This window comes from Falco biarmicus, chromosome Z (assembly GCF_023638135.1).
Source record: "Falco biarmicus isolate bFalBia1 chromosome Z, bFalBia1.pri, whole genome shotgun sequence".
In the NCBI taxonomy this organism is placed as follows: domain Eukaryota; kingdom Metazoa; phylum Chordata; class Aves; order Falconiformes; family Falconidae; genus Falco; species Falco biarmicus.
In genome coordinates this window covers 79,017,630-79,035,276 of record NC_079311.1, presented here as the reverse complement: position 1 = coordinate 79,035,276, position 17,647 = coordinate 79,017,630, and the positions used below count along the sequence as shown (strand labels likewise).

Below are 17,647 nucleotides of genomic sequence, written 5' to 3'. Positions count from 1 at the left end.
AGAGCAGGGACTGCGTTTTGGGAAGCAGTGACTTTAAGAAGGATTTACAGGTCACTGTTGAAAACACTGTGAGTATATATTCCCTTTTTACATAGTAGCTGAGAGGAAATGGGGCCTCTGAATGCATAAATAGAAGGCAACTGAATAAAGGCAGAGAAGTGTTCCAACACTGTAACTGTATTAAAGCACTGTTGATGGTTTCAGTGTCCATACTTCAAAAAGGAAGTTGAAAAGATGATTTGGGATAAACATGGAGGTTTGGAAACTCTCCTTGCAGAGAAAGCCGAAAGAAATGCAGTTTAGTTTGTTTATTTAAGCACAACACAGAGGGGCAATTCACTCCCAGTTGCCAAATACACATACGCAATAAAGATTTCTATGTAAAGACATGGGTCTAGCAAAACAAAACCAACAAAAAGGTATAATGAGATCTAATGGCATGAAGATGAAGTTGAACAGATCTCTTACAGATAAGAGAGAAAGGCTCACATTTTCACCACACCAGCTCACCAGGCATTCGGTGCATCTCTCCCACCATAGGTTTGTAATTGGAGTCAAGCTGCCTTTTCCCTGGCCGACATGCAATAGCTCAGAGCTGCAAATGTTACAGGCTCAAAGAAGGATTCTGTGGGGGAAAGTTTTTGGCCTTTGAAATTAATTACATAGAGTAGATGTTTGTAATAAATTTGACGACTCTAGTAAAATGCTGATTTTTTTAACCTCTCAGTGCCTCAAATCCTGCAGCCACAACATGGCATCAGGACAATATCCTCCCAAATACTGGTGAGAAGCCCACCTGTATTGTCACAAAGGCATTTTCTAAGTACAACAGGGCAACCCTTACTTTTGCCAAGAGTCGATTTTCCTTTGCTGAGAGAGGACATCTGCCCAGCACCAGCTTCTTGCACCAGCTTGATCCTAAACTGGGGGAAGACAAAATCAGCTGACTTTTACACCAAGAAGAGGCAGGGATAAATCCTCGCGTTCTTTCCAGCATTCTCTGTAAACACAATGGCTGTCACAGTGTCACGCCAAGGCTGTCCAATGCAAAAAGCTCCTTCTTGTGTCACCCCAGTCGAAGAAATCAGCCTGCCTTCCTGGTAATGTTGGAGTGCCAGGGATGGAGGCTCTAACACAGACTTCCCTGTGGATTACACAGAAATAGCTATCAGTTAGCTTCAAGCGTTGTTAGAAGGATAGAGATTTTTTGCATCAGCTATTCATCACGATAAAATGCCAAGAGCTGAAATAAACAACATGACAGTTTTGTAACGATAAAGTCCCGGTATATTTTTAAAGCCTAATTTTTTATTATGGCAGCATTTTTATTTGGTGATATCTTCACCTGCATAACAGTAATATATGTTTTATATCTCTAAATAAAACCAAGCAAGAAAGGATTTTTCAGGTTCTTTGAATTCTTGCTTTATTTGTTCTGTCCGTCAGAATAACAGTAACTTTTAAAATCATATTGTTGTAAGTCACTAGTTTTTGAAAGCACAAAGAGAATGTTCAAAATCTGTAACTAAAGCTTTGCAAGACCAATAATAGCATAAAGAAAACTTTTACCTCAAAGGATCCTAAGCACTTCTTCAGCTAATACAGACAATATATACAGAGATCACTTCCAATTCGGCTACCAATCTTGCACAGATGGTGTAGAAAACTGGGGTAAATCTCATTGAGACTAATCTATACAAACATATGCTTAATTAGCATAGTGCATCTTACACAGTGTAAAACAGAAACAGACTGTATTGCAATAACTGATCACAGCATAAATTGGTTTATTTTGATCCTTCCTAGGGAGGCACAAACTATTTTTTTTTTATTTTGCAGATTTCACTGTAATGAATTAGTTTCAGCTTGCTGAAAAAAAGCAAACAGAAAAAGGAAATAAGGTGATAGAAAAATTATTCATATCAAGGTTTGCATTTATGCTGAATTTTGTTCCTACGACTGATCCCACCGCCTTCAGATGGCTTACTCACTGCATAGATTTAAACACGTACACAAATCCTTGCTGGACCGAGGCCTACCATTAATTCAGAAACAACGCTATTGTCCCCAGGCCTACTCACAAACTACACTTGTTTATTTAAGTCAATAAAGATATACTTGTGTAAATCTCTTTGTAAACAAGGCTATTTCATTTTAGTGATGGCTTATTTGGGGTTAGCATAAATGTGTTTCTAATCAACTAATCCAAAAGAAAGGATGCAGGCAGATGAATTGGGCAGTATTTGGAGTAATAAGAAAGGACAGAGAGAGAGCCTGACGAACAACAGAAATGCTGACAACATAAATTTTTCTAATCTATAAAAATCAGGAAAACAGATGAAGGAAAAGCCACTTTCAGTGACTACTGACAACTGAAAGCAGACGTCCCATAGCTAGCAGTGAGTGGAGGGGCTATGTCCAAGTGGACTCCCAGGGAGCTCACACGAGGAGCCCCTGCCCCTCTCGAGCTCAGGAGGGAGCAGTGAGGTGCGGCTGGACCTGTGGCAGGTCCTGCAAAAGCATCTCGGACGCTCGGCAGCCTGCTTAACTGCAACCTCCACTGCCAGCCAGGCACAATCAAAAACCATTCCCAGTTCAAGCAGTGTGAGACATCACTGTTCCTCGGCGCTGGCTGACCACACCTAAACTTAGGCGTAAAACTGCGGCTTTGATGTCAGGGGGCTAGTATGAAATTGAGTTCACCGAGCTTATTATATCCATGATTGCATCTGAGCTACCAAGCTCCTCAGATGGACCCAGGTCTTCGGGATTTTCCTGTTGTGAGATCTTACTGCCCGATTGCACGAATGTTCCTGATCCATTTCAGCACAAAGTCAAGCAATTTAATGCAGCAACGGAATTCAAAATTCAAGCGTTTGACTATGCCAAAGCTGTCTCTCCCAGCTCGCTCTGCTTTTGGTTACTCAGGGCAACTGGGTTTATGTGCAAATAGACACTAGGAATTAAGATAAGGTAGTTAAATCATTTACTCCTCAGAATTATACAGTGTAAATGAAGAATGTGAGCAGATATTTAGATATTCTTATGCTATGTATTACTTACAGGAGATGTCGCTTACAAGGATTACTGTCTAACTCCCTTCCATCTGATAAACGTAATGTACTTTGTAACACAAACACTAACCAGTTTGTACTAGGATGGGTCAGAAAGGCATATCTTCGCTTTTCGTGCATTATTTTGAATACTAGTTATTTCTTAAGTCCACTTTGACAAGGGTATAGGACAGACACAGTAGCTTTACATCAAAAGCTGTCAATTCTTTTTGCACTGTGGGACCATTTCCTTTCCATTTTTTTGCTTTGCTTTGAAATCTCCTAACAGCCCAGTCTGAAATGACAGTGATTTATGTAATACTGGAAACATACTTCTGCATTTCAGAAGAAGTAGTGTACAGATTTGAGTTTCAACATTTCAGAGGAAACTCAATACTGGAAAGATAAATAGAAGAGCAGAAATATGAAATGCCTTTTTATGTATTTTGCTGTTACTCCCAGCCTTCAGTCACAGTGTTTTTTAAAGTTTGAGGAGTACTTGGCCCTTTGCACAAATTTAATCTACTACATGATGGTATGACTGAGTAGAAGTTTCTATTTATTTTGGAAATTTTATGCCTTGTGCAACAGCCTTCTTTTCATTTATGATATTGAAGCTCTCCTCCAGTCACTTTAATGTAACGCCTGTTTGGCCAGTACTCCAGCAGTTAGTTGTCTAGAAAATCAACCGACATGCTGCTCATTATGTGATGGGAAAAGCAAAGTGGAGTTTCCTCTTTAACCTTCTTCAGGCTGGCACACGAAGTGATACAGCATGAAGCTGCTTACAAACTTCATGAGATATAAGGAGAAGAGGTTTAAGCCTGTATTTAACACTCTGAGGCTGAGAGAGATATGATCTCAATCTCAGAGATTTTTCATGCTGTTACCTACAAGGGGGGAAGTTTTTCCAAGTGTTGGACTGTTTGCCCCTGTGGCAGGCACTCCTGCAATGAGATGGAAAGGCTGCTTTCATGCCATTTGGCCATGAAGTAATGTGGCATGAAAAGGAATCTGTCCCTTTCATAGTTTCCAGACCCAGCTTCTCTGTGCACCATTCTTTCATAATCTTTTGCAGATTTGTGGAAGATGAAAGTAAGTTTAGAGAAGAAATAACATGCTCAAATGGCATTTACAGTAAGCAGGGAAGAAGCACTGCAGTCACTAATGTAAGAGACAAAGCACTTACTGAAGTATATGCTAGTGCTTCAACAGAACAAGCTACGCAATCTGCGACCATTTAGCAGTGGTTCTCCATGGATTTATGGTCATTTTTGTCATACATTATTTCCTGTCTTGAATGTCCTGGCTCACCTTTTTTATATTGGAACTCTGTTCAAAGCTCTTCCTTTTTCTTTTCTTTTTTTTTCTTTTCTTTTTTTTTTTTTTTCTTTTCCAGTTTAACAGATCATTTTGACATGTGGGTAATAATGACCTCAACACAAAAACTATCTACTCTGCCTCCAAGCCTTGCCTTCCTGGCATTGCACTTCACACTTGTCTCTACCTTCACATAGTGATATCTGATAGTGTCAGGTCATTTAGAAATCCTAGGTGTCTTTGAAGTTATCTGATATTGGTGGTGTATTTCTTTTACCTCTTAGGGATCTGGGCACAGCCTTTGGGAAGTCAACATGTATTCTCTGTGGCATAGCGCAGCCAGCTGCTATTTCATCATGTTTTCTTTAGATCTTAGATTATTTCCCTTGTTCTTTCTAGCAGACAGGTGGCTGTGAAATACCACTGTGCTTTTCCTGTCTCTCTGTACAATAAAGCCATTTTGAGGATGTTGATCCCTCTGACCCATGTTAGCATACCTTGTGAGAGATGCTGATGCTCAGATTCAAACCCAAATGGGACTGTCAACCACCCCTACCCAACCGCTAACATCCAAAATGTGCTGAGCTATGCGGTTTAGTTAATAAGGCCTAGCAATATCCAGCTTTGGTATCAGGGACTGAGTTTTGCTGCTTGTTTTAACAAATGAAGTATTATTTCTGCAGTTGCAGGTGTGTGGCTAGGAGCCCTTTCTAGGCCAATATTAAAGCTGCAGACACACACTGCCTGGCTTCTCTGTGGCAGCCACGCTTCTCAGGTAACTTCTGGGCTCTGTGGTTTGCAGCCCTGATGCTGCTTCCTCCATTTGCTTTATTTCTACTGCTGCTTGCAGTTTCCTTTCCTAAAGAAAGGAGGTTTATGCAAATGTTGGGTTTTTTGTGTTCGGACTCTCCCGCTATAAGCTTGTCAACCTTCTGACCTATTTCAATCAAGCCTAACAGAGATACAGAACTTTTGGAAATACAAGGTCTGTCAAGTTTCAGGGCAAACAGGGGCTGCATTAGAAAAGAAAAACCTTGTTAGTGAGAAGAGAGTGCCGGGGAGAAAGGCAGAGAGAGCTCAGCCCTTATCAGCACTGTTTGGCTTCCTTCGCAGTAAAGAAATGGTGGGCGGCTGGCCAACCGGTGCGCACATAGCCCTGAACCAGCCATAACGTGCTGCTCTGTGCCCAGACGGCAAGGCAGTAAAAGTAGGCTGGGGACATGGAGGGGAGCTTTGGATATATCAGAAGTCAGCCTCACAGATAGAAAAGGAGAGGGGGCTGTGGATTTATTGCAGCAAAGAAGTGAAGGGAACACCTGACACAGATCCACAGAAAAAATTGAGCTTAATTAATTTCTGTCCATAGAAAAAAAAAATCCTCTCTGAATGCAGTGAAACCTCCACAAAGCAAGTGCTGTGCTGGCTGAATAGCCTGTATCTGTTTGCAGGTACAACATGCCTGGAACACCTCTTTATCTTTCAAAAACATGACGGTAATCTGTTAGCAGCTCTGCATTGTCTGCAGCATGTGTCTTATCCATTTTACTTTTGTGTTTATTTCATGACCAGCCTGAATCTCAAACTGATGGCACTGGGGGAAAAAATACAAGAACAAGCCTGAATAAGCTACATGTCTGCTTCCAGCTGGGAAAATTCAAGCACAGACAAGGCAAGAGGGAGATTTCTGTGAATCCGCATCTATCATTCTGTCAGAAGGGCTAAATGATGGGAGGGGTGCCTCACCTGGCTCCTGAGAATACCAAGCCTGTTGAGATGGGACACGTGCCCAAGATGCTGAATCATAACACCTACGTCACCGGTGCAGAAACTGTTTCAGTCTGGAAGAAGAGCGTATCTCTGGAAAGCAAGCTGGTATGTTGGTGAGATGTGACCTCACATGTCATAGAAGTAGCTTGGCAGTCAAGATATACGGAGTGGGGAATAAGGAAAAGAATCAAAAAGTGGAAGCGGAAAAACAGAGTATCTCCAACAGATGTACAGCAAACCAGGAACAGGCCTTTTCACCCAAAGAAATGCCGTTAAACTCCCATCTTGTGGCTTCCCACTTGTGCATCAGAACCTGCAGCGGCAGCACCACAAGGAGCTCTGCAGGCAAAGCAGCCATGAGTTTCGTAGCCAAGAGGTCCCTGGCCGCCCAGTTGTGGGCAACTGGCTCTGATTTACTTGTGGTGAGCCTGGGCATTTACCTCGGTGCAGGAATTTGGTTATATTATTACACCATTACCACACCACAGGTGGTTAAAGCTGCACAGTCTACTGAAGGCAGTTGCTAGAAGAAAAAAAGCCAAACCAACAGGAGGGGGAAATTGTTCTCTGGAAGAGGCGCTGGGTGTGAGGGGGCAGCCCCCAGCAGGCAGGGGGAGGCCAGGCAGCCTACAGGGCAGCCTTCCCTCAGCCTCACACCTCAGGGGCCACCAGGATGGCAGCAGCTCCTCAGGACCCGTCCTGGAGCTGTTGTGCCATCACAGGAGATGGAGCCTTGGGCAGTTTAACTCTGGCTCAGGCTGAGATCAGAGAAGCAGGGCCATGCTGACCGCACTAGGGCTGTGGGGACACAGCGGCCTTGTGTCCCCTGAGGGGCCACCATGGCCTGAGGGAAGGGGCTTCACCCTTTGCCCAAGGAGCATTTAAACTTTGATTTAGTTACGCTTTATTGGCTGCTCGAGGACAGCAGGCGGCGGTATATCCTCGCCGGACCCGCCACAGTGCCTGAGGTAATTTCTGGCGGGAAGGAGCGCACTACTTTTTCTCAGCTCCCACCCGGGACCAGCGCGGAAGGCTACGGCAGTCGTCAGCTGTGAGCGCTCACATTGCCAGTGCGGCTGCGCACCTGCGGGTCACTCAAACCTCCGCTCCGCGTCGCCTTTCCCGATCAACCGCCCCTAGCGGGCGTGTGGAGCCAGGAGTGACAGCCGGCGCGGCTAATGAGCGGCGCCGCCCCGCCCCCGCCGCGCGGGGCACGCAGCACCACCCACCCGGCTTCGGCTCCTTTCGCCTCCCGTCTTTTTTTTTATTTTTCTCGCTGTATTTTTTTTTTCCGCCGCCGGCAGTCGATTGGTGGCTCAATCCGCCAATCGACGGCTCGGGCCGGGCCTCGGCTCCCGTTACCCAATCCTCACCCGACGTTTCTGCAGTGACGGGGGGCCGAGCCAATGTGCCGTCTTCCCACCCACTGCCGGGGGCGGGCAGAATGGGAGCCAATGGGCGCGGGGAGGGCGGGCGCGCAGGGGAAGGCAGCGCTGAGGGAGGAGAGCGGCCGCGCAGCTCGCTGAGGAAGAGGTCGGTCCTGGGGCGGTTTCGGCGGGCGGCCCGGCCGCGCCGCGGGAGGGGAGCACAGGGTGGCCGCTCCTCGGGAAGGGGCGCCCCGCCGGCTGTGTACGGGCTGGGGGGGGCGGGACGGGCCTGGTCCCGGCGGGGGACGGGGGCGCCTCCCCACGCCCTCCTCCCCCTTTGTTGTGGGACGCGGCCGGCGCTGAGGGCGGTGGGCGGCCTCGGTGGGCCCCGGCGGCTTCCCGGGGCTGGGGGGCCGCCTGTGCCGGCGGGGGGGAACGGCCGCGTGGGGCGGGGGGCGGCTCCTGCCGGCCGGTCGCTGGGGCTGCGGGAGGGGAAGCGGGGTTGGGGGGAGGGAGATCGCTGTCACACCCCCCACCCGCCCTCCACGCGCCGCAGTAGCCCCTGACGCGGGGCGGGTAGGGCTGGGAAGGGCCGGCTTGTGCTCTCCGGCCTGTGTATGGGGGGTGACGGGAGGGGGGGACACCCACAAAAGTTCTGCCTCTCCTTCCTGTCCCCCTCCCTCTCTGCCCGGTCTTTTTTTTCTTGCAGAGATTAGGAGTGCAAAACTTCGTGCCGGGGTGGTGGAGAAAGTTAGGAGCAAGTTGCACAGGAGTGTTTAGGATTGCAAGTCTTTGCTTCAGCCAGTGCCCTTTTGTCTGTTCCTCTCCTAGTCCAGAGCCATGGATGTGAAATGCACACTGCCTACACCAGAAATGCGAATTGAGATCAGTGGTTTTCTTCATGGCATTAGTTTTAATGCTGTAGCTATCAATGCATTGTAAGATGTAAACAATCTGTTCAGTGTTTCATCTACCTAGATAAGCACAGGGGAGAAGCTGTGTTGTTATAATAGCAAGTAGTTGGTGTTACTGCACAGTTGTCGAGCTCCTATTTGTAAATTTTTGTGGGGAGTGGAGAGGAAGAGAAGAAGTGTGACACAGTATGGTCTTTCAGTCTTCACTCAGGGGAAATAAAAGGAGAAAAAAAAAAGTGGATGAGTGAAGAGCCCTTGTGATAGTCTTGGAGAGCTGTTGAATTGAACAGCTGGGATTCAGACTGCAGCCTAGTCTCATGTCTTTTTTGTTGTCCGCCACAGTTTTTTGACTAAAAAAATCCCCAACACATGTATGTTGTGTTCTTTTCAAATACTTTAGAAACAAGTGGATGGCATGAAGAAAAAGTTGTTTGCTGGATTTACCAGACAAGTATTTCTGAAAATGCTGCTAGCAAATGCTGCAACCTGTATATATTGCTTGTAGAGCTCATGTTATCACAGTTCATGGTTATAAACGAGACAGATTCCATCTGTAGCAAGAAGTTTATAATGACAGCTTATTAGGAGACCGCACATAACAGCAGGTTTGCCTGTTCTTAAGTGTTCCTCTCTTAGCCTGGAGAGCTGTACTTTCAGACTGATTCATGACATTATTTCTGTGGGGGCTGGACTCTGCAGTGAGAGACTGATTAGTCTTTGCTCTGTTCTCCGGGGGAGGGGGGAACCCACCCTCTTGTTGTTGTTAAGGTGAAAGACTTCTCTTAGCAGAACAGGGTTGCTGTTCAGACTTTCCTATGCTTTATCACCGTGTTGGAGTTCTGCATGGTGCGTGAGTAGATTATTTGTGTGTTTGTTCCGAGTTGTAGCTTTAAAACTTGCAGTGTTTACAAACTAGTGAATGGGGGTGTGTGTAAGAATGTAAGTAAAGAGAATTTTGAAGTCCCTTCCCCCCATTTGCTTAGCACTATCATGATGAAAGGTAGTGTTAGTTACAAATCCCTTTAAAAAGAGTAAGGGGAAGATCTCATTTAAGGTGATTTAAACTTAATTCAAATATGAGTCTAAGCACATATTTAACAATATATTGGGATGTTTAATAGAGTAACCTGGCAGTTGATTGTTGTTCTGCAGTTGTGTGGCTCAGACTAGGACTGCACTGACAGTCAGAGAAGCGAACAAAAGTGTTTGAAGATCCAGTTTTCTTTATGAAAGAAGCTGGGCGGGTGTAATGTAATCTTGGAGAAGAATTTGTCAACTTTCCTGAGGTTCTGTTTGATGATAAAAAGAAGAATGCAATTGAAAAAAATGAGGTTAAAAAAATTGGTCTCTTAACTGATCTGTTCTTTTCCTCCACACAGAATCTAGATTCACAAAATCAGACAAGCTTGAATTACACAGGGAATCTCCAAATGAAAGGCCCTCCTGGGTCCTCCCATCTTCCTGTTCCACTTGATCTTTCAGAAGTGTTGAGCACCAGTTGATATAATTGAGTTTATTAGAGCTCAAAAAAAATCTGCTACTAAGAGGAACCTTAAAAAAACAAAACTTTTTTCCATCTCTCTAATCCATTTCCCACAAGTACTGGGAGAACAGGCTTTGTAGTAGGTTCTGGATAACAATGAATCTGAGCTCTGCTTGAGACTGAAGAGAATTCCTAAGTTTTATTTATATAGAGTACGCAAAGTTTTAATTATTATGAAAAATATTCTAGTGTTTTCAAATTTATTCAATGCTGCCTTAATGGTTGTGCATGTAAATGCCCTGTAATTGAAAGCATCCATTTATGGGCCTGACTTGCTAAGTGAGCTGTAAATTCTGCTTTTCAGATTGGATTTAATGACTTTTATCATAAAGCCATAAACTGGTTGTGAACTGTGCCGAGAGACAAACAATACCTAAGCTTACTTTGCCAAAATATTTGTAATTGTTGATTTGTTAAACTGAATTGCTGCAGGTCATGCGATGGGATTAGTTTTTTGTAATAGAATGGAGAGTACAGGCAGCCCTATGTTCAATACTCTCTGGGCTAGAAGAAATTGGCTACTGCAGAAAACCTTCCTAAACATTGCTCCACTTCTAGCAGAGAAACTGCATTACAAATAGTAAGGCTTTGTTCCTGATGAATTTTTATTATGATGATGCGTCTTTGATGGCCATAGTGTGAAGTAAGACCAAGAAGAGACTGCGAGGGAGAAGTTCCTGAGTCTCCTATCAGTTTAGTCTGGGGCTCGAGCTAGATTTAATTACAATGGAGCAATATGAGCTTACCGTCAGACAATCTGGTGCAGCATCAGCTCTGCTTATCAAGGAGCTGTGGGGGCTGGCCTGTTTGAAGAACATTTAACTTTAGGCCTGTATTGAAAATGAACTTGCAATAACTACTTGTAAATGCAATTGTTTGTGGCTTAACAAAGTGGAGAAGCTGCTGAGCCGTACAAGTAAAAGTAAGAAGGTACCTCATAACCAGTACTGTGACTGTTCCTGTCAAATTTAGCCCAGTATTTATTTTCTAAAGTGACAAAACTGTTATTTGTTACATATGGAAAACTAGTCAAAACAGATGAGGTGAGAAGAACTTAAAAGTGCTGTGGTTTGGAGTGGTTATTTGGTGCTTTTGTGGAGCTATTAAGGCCTTTTAGTTTTAAGGAGCAGTACTGTGAGGTTGTTCATAATAGTAAGTGGAAGAAGTTTCGTGCTTTGCAGAGACAGGTGGATTGGCCGACTGCAGTTGTAGTAATTTTCCTCTTTTGCAATTCTAGGAGAGTTGCTAAAATACGTTGTTCCTATTAGTAGCTTAATCGAAGGTCAGCAAAATTACTCTCTCTTCTTTTTCATGTCTCCAGTTGCATGCCATTTTAGTGTACTATGAATGCCTGTGTGCTAATTTTCTAATAGGACTATAGCTTTTCATTACTACATTTGTCTGTAATTTGCAGCAGTCCTTAGTAATTGAAGAAAAACCCAGCTTCTGAAGCTTTCATAACAATATGATCGTGCTTAATTTAGTCCTGGGTATGAGAAATATGAGTTTTCTCATTTGATTCATTATCAAACTTCACAAAGTGAGTGAGAGGGAAAAAGTGTACTTTCAAAGTGGGTGGGTAATTGTTTTCAGTGAGCTATATAAAGATACTACTGTTATGCAGTTTCAAGATGCATTGCAATACCAGATAATAATAAACTTAATTAATGTGTAAATTGAGTCTCTATGTAGGCATGTTTCAAATTCTCATTCTAAAGCTGACCCAGAGGAAGAATTTTCTTTGCTTCTGCTCCCTCCCCCATGGATCACAAGCAACCTGCCTTGAACTTCATCAGCTCATGTCAAAGCTGAACCAGGACCTTGGCTTTACTTCTTGGAGCTTTGGCCTGTGAGCTGGCCAGATGGAGCTGTGGGCCAGATGGAGCCCCTTGGGAGGGAGCTTGTTAGAGTCACTCCCCACTGCTGGCCTAATTGGCTGAAAAGCTGAACTGGGAGGTGGATCTGAGGGCATTGCTCAGTAGGGCTGGATTCCCCTTCCCCCAACTCTCCACCCCCACCTTCCCCAAAGCAAAAAATCTTAAAACACTCCAAGAACAGTAAGGGAATATCTGAAGCTGTCCTACTCTGACCTGAATATGAGGAGAGAGGGATAGGCACCATCTCACTTTCTCATGTGCTTCTTCTTCAGAAAAGTATGTATGTGGCAGTAGGTTTGAGCTTCTCCAGTATGACAAAACAAGGTGTCTCATATGCATTTGTAGGGGAAGAAAGAATTAGCCCTCCTGGAACCTCAAAAGGCAGTTTTTTGAGGGGTTGCAGGTGCAGTAGAAGTAGTGAAATGTCTTCTCGTGTCTGTTCCACTGAGTGATTTAACTAGAGTGTATTCTATCTGAAAGGGAAAAGACTGGCTTTGATTTTCATTTGAGCTTCATAGAGACTTCAGGTTTCCTGCAAGTTGAGGTTATTAATGTTGGGGAGAACTTTCTCAGATTCTGCTGAGAATAAACTATCTCCTTGTTTGGAACTACACAGGCTAAAGGATCCAGAAGCAGGTCATAAATTAGGTTTGTTTTGCTTCTGTTCAATGCAAGATTAAATACTTATTCTATCGTTTCTCTTAAGTCTTAATGACTTTGGCTTAATGTAGGAGGCATATGCAGTACTGCATAAGCTATGCCCTTTAGAACTTCAACTCTCAGTATTCTTTAACGTAACATAAGGTCTTGATGCTGCCTTAAATAGTCTCTGCTTCAATTAATGATGCCTTATTGTGAGGCCGGTACTATCACAGGGGCACGTGTGGAGGCAAAGCGTGGATAGTCTCTCATCTTCTAAAAGATTTGAAACATTATGCATTTGGTGAAATTGATAAAGAATCTTGTCCAAATTCCAGGATTAATGAAAAAAACATCGCCTTTTAAAATATCACAAAAATGGGAATAAAATAGGGAGGCAATGAGCTTGTAGACTTTCTCTCAAATACCACAAATTATTTTCCTCGATCGTCTTTCCTCAGGAGCTTAACTTCTGTCCTCTTTATTCCAGAAGAGCTCTTGCAAATGAAATTCCTCTAAGCCAGAATACTTCTAGTAAAACCATGAGAGATCAGATTTCTTTATTTCAAGTTTAAGATGAATAAGCAGACTGATATGAAATATGTTGCATAAGGCTTTAGAATAAATTAGCCAGAAATCACTTGATATTTTTGGTAGCACCACTGTGTTTATAGTATGTTCCAGACACTCAGCAAAGGAAAATTTCCCTTGAAGATTTCAGTCTGCTAGCATGTTACCCTTAACGTTTTCTTCATTTCTGTGCTTAGTTATTGCTGGGATCTTGGGCTTAATATTTAATACTTGTTCCAGAGAACCACAGTAGAATGGAATAATAGCAGACATGACTCAAACTGTGACTTTAAAAGTTGCCAACTATGACACTGTTTGACCAGCTATAGAAACATGTGTGCATCAGGAAGCAGAGATACAGTACGGGGGCAGAGATGAATCAAATACCACCAAAATTAGGCAATTTGTGAATTTTCCAGTGTTAATCTGTTGGGAATAACAGCACGTGCACCCTGTGTTCCATCAGTCTAAAGAAACACTCGTACCTCTCTGGGCAACAGTGAGTACTCCTTGAGTGTTCAGAGCTGCAGTTTTAAGGCACAATCCAGAGAAAGTGGAAGGGGATAAAACAGTGGAAGTCTTCTGCTATGTATTGCACTGCTGCCTTGATAGTAATGGTTCAGCTACAGTTGAGCTCAGAAGGTGGTCTTGAAAATCTCCCTGCAATTACTTACAGAGTCTCAGGATGTTGCTGTGTGGTAGTGAAAATCGGGAATAGTACACAGGAAGAAAAAATATCAGATTTGGGCTATGGTGTTGGGGCTCAATAGAAGAGGGTGAGTAAAGGAGAGACAGCACAAAGAATAAGCGATGGCAAAGCATGCTTAAGGTCCTTAAAAACAAAGACCATAAATGAGTACTTAGTCTTTGGAGATGATTGGAGATGATAGACTACAAGGAAATTACAAAAACTGTTGCATGGAAGAAGAGGCATTACATACTTAGTGTGTACTTAACCTGTGGCCATTTTAGTAATGTGGAAATGTTTCTTGCAGTGTTGGCAAAGATTGTTTTCCGGTTGTGTTTAGGGGGGAAAAAGCATTTTATCATTTTTTTTTGTGGATGGAGAAAGTGTACAAGGAAAAAGATCAGAGGACTATTTTTAGCAGGAGGCTAGTGTCAACAGTGACAGGGTGTGAGAGAACAATTCTTTAGGAACAAAGATCAGAATTCCTGGTATCAATTTGAAGGCAAAAGTTACAGGTTATGGAATGGGATTTGCTGGTCAAAACTGAGCTGCAACAGTGACTCCTAAACCCATTAGTATAAAGATGGTATCTGAGACTGTCTGAGGTGGATACAGTTAGAATCCAAAGGAAATGTAGGCCTCCTCACTTTTATTTGAGCTGCTGCCAGGTGTTCAGCAGCAGACATATACTGCCTGCCTTCCATCTCCAAATTCCTCATGAGGTGTAGATTTTTGTCTTTGTACTATTTTAATTATAATGTTGAGAGCTTTTAGGATATGACCAAAAAGATACATGGAAAGATAACTGCAGACTGATAAAATTTTTCTGTGGTCTTTAGGTCAGTCCTTATGCAGTATCTTCAAGTACTTGTAATTTAATTGAAGTAGTAAAGCTTTCAGGCTTGGCGTCTGCCCAGGGAAGCTTCCCAAACTGTATGAGCTGCGTTCAGATGCTTGCTTTGTGACAAAAGGCTGATAGCCCTCTATTTGGGGGAGGCATGTGATTCAAATGTACGGAATCCTGAAGCTTGTGGATGAGATAGAATACAAACAGTTCTTCAGCAGAGCTTGCAGTGGTAGAATATGAGGGGCTTTCTGAAACTAGGAAGAGAATAAATTAAAATAGCTAGAAGTACTTCTTTCAACAGTGGGCAGTTACATTCTGGTGCTGTCTGCCACAAGAGGTTGTGGAGGCAGATTCAGAAAGTGGTTAGATGAATTTGTGGACAGCAGGTCCATAAATGGCTGCTAACGAGAATAGGTAGGAATGTAGCCTTCAGTTTCCTGCTTTAACAGTTTAAGATGCTGAAGAATTACGAGGAGAATGAGCTACAAACTGCCAGGATCATGTGCTTTGAGTAGGGTGTCTTTTGCCACCTTTGGAGACATCTAGCCTAGTGCTAGATGCACCACTCTGACCCAGTAGAGTATTTCTTATTAATTTCTTTATTGCTGCTTTTTTCTTGCATAATGTGCATTTATCCAAATTGCTTATAGTTCAACCTAAACATGCCTTGCAATTTGCAGTGCCTCCTCCAGGCTGGGAGCAGAGTGCCACTTCTGCGTAAATTAAGGTAGCTGAAATATTCTCCCGTGAGTACTCATCACAATCAGCTGAAGTATTAAGCTGAATGAAGTCCTGTCCTACTTGTGTCACATTCTCTCTGCTCACCCTTTGAAAGATATGGGGCCACTACTGGAATAACTTAGTGAAATTCCTGCTGATTCTTCTGGCAAATGCCTGACATGGCAAAACAGTAGCTGGAAGGAAGAAGTTAGTTTAAGCCTCACAGACTTTTAGTCTGCAGCTGTGGTGTATGTTGTGTTGTGTGTGGTTTTTTTTTCAATAGCTGCTAAGCTGCAATAATCATTGTAATAAAGGGCTCTTTAAATTGTCCCTTTGCGGTATTTAGGTTGTTTTTTTAAAAAAATAATTTTCACAGGGATAGCAGGTCAGCCTGTGCTTTTTGACAACTTCTACAGAAGCTGGATGAGCCTATGTCTGTAATGGAACTGGTTAAAACTAAGTGTAATAGCTGGAAATTTCTGATTAGTTAGGTCTGTGCTTACAGTCTTGGAAATGGGACAAGAAAGATTGTTTTTTGCATCTGATTATGTCAGCACAGTATGAGTGTTCAAATATAAAGAAAAACTGAAATGTATGGGGTTTCTGAATTCTTCCCTGCTGTAAGACTTAAATGGCTCAGTGTGGATTTGAAGCAGAAAGGAAAGTCTTAGTTAAAAAAAAAAAAAGCACCAGAGAATATAGATAATGATATATAGATCAGTGTTACGTCTTAAGGGAGAGAATACTGCAAAATTGGACACATCATTACAAGTAGTATTGTAAAGCTGAAAAATTAGATAAAAGCTTTGAGAATATTTAGAGAGCCTCGAAGAACAGGCAATTTACCTTGGTAAATGAGACCCCACTGAAGTGTGTTGTATAAGGCAAACAATTAAAGGAGTATGCTGGGGCATTGAAAGGTGTCAAATTTGAAGCCAAAGAACAGGAAATACGTGTATTATGTGTTAGTGAGCTCCAGGAGAATTGGCGTGTGGATAAGTGATGGTAGTTGTACTTGGTTGCCTACATCTGTCAGCATTGAATGTAATGTTCAGATATTACACCATCAATTGCTAGTGTTTAAAATATGATCTTTGAAGCAAAAGAGGCTATCTTCTTTGATTTGGTTGTCTTGAATTTCTTGTGTATGCCTCTGAAGCATTTAATGCTGGCCTTGCTCAAAAGCTGAAGTCTTTTTATAAAGCTCAGTGACTGCCGTTCCCTCTTTCAGAAATCTAGTGTGAGAATTTCTTAGAACAGCAGAGGCCTTACAAGCCTCCTGTTTCATCTCTGGAGCTAACTCAGTCTACTGTATTAGGGGTCTAATGTGTTTCACTCTCAGGTCTGCAGACAGTTCAGAACATGTGGAAAGGGGAGTGTAAGACTGCTTGATTTGGCTTTGCTGCCAAAATAAATGATCTAAATTAAAGTACGTGCCCAGGTTGCATTTCCAGTGCTGCAGTCAACACTAACACCACTGTTGAAGGCTGGGGCTGGAGTCCTGACTCCGCACTCCTGTAACCCAGCTGACATCTGCCTGAGTACTGAGTAGTACCATGTGTGAGCTGCTGCAACTTCTTAGCCTGAAAGAGAACTTGGCAAAAAGAAGTCCAGCTTGATTTTTACTTGTTATCTAGCTGCAGTGTTTGTGGAAAGGTATTAGCACAGGTGCCGAGGCGCTAGTGGTGCCACAGGAAAGAAAGGAAGGAGACCTGGGCTTCCTGTGGCAGGAAGCTGTTGCAATGGCTTGGCTCCCTATGAAGCTGTACCCTGAGTGTCCTGGTCAGGGTTTAATTTGAAAATGCTGGATATTGAGTTTATTTTTCTTGTGTTTGCTGCAGCCAGGGCTCCAGTATGATGCTTTTGCAGTCTGCAAAACTTGCGGTCTGAAATATTTGGGACAATTCTGTAATAATTTAACATTATTGAAAGAATAAAAGTTCTTTTCATATTGTTGTCTTATGTGAAAATGAATGTTTTGACTTTTTACCAGGGCCTCTACTGATAGGATGAGGAGCAATGGTTTTAAACTGAGAGTAGATTTAGATTGTATATAAGGAGGAAACTTTCTACGATGATGGAGGTAAGGCACTGGAACAGGTTGCCCAGAGAAGCTCTGGATGCCCCATCATTACAGGTGTTCAAAGCCAGGTTGGGTGGGGCTTTGAGCAACCTGGTCTGGTGGAAGGTGTCTCTGCCCACGGCAGGGGGCTGGAACTAGATGATCTTTAAGGTCCCTTCTAACCCAAACCATTCTCTGATTCTCTAATTTAGGATAGATTAGTTTGAATGACTTGCATAAAGTTACAGTGTTAATCTTGAGTCCCTGTTAATTGCAACCT

The 17,647-nt window shown here is 43.2% G+C and overlaps 1 protein-coding gene across 2 annotated transcripts in view; it reads left to right on the top strand.

Annotated features, from left to right (window-relative positions):
- The first annotated feature begins 7,597 nt into the window (after positions 1–7,597).
- Positions 7,598–17,647, top strand: part of SMAD2 (SMAD family member 2) — a 52,665-nt gene continuing 42,615 nt past the window's right edge. For both annotated transcript variants that reach the window (XM_056324779.1, XM_056324778.1), the window contains exon 1: positions 7,598–7,673. The gene's annotated coding sequence lies outside the window, so the exon portion shown is untranslated. The remainder of the gene's footprint in view (positions 7,674–17,647) is intronic.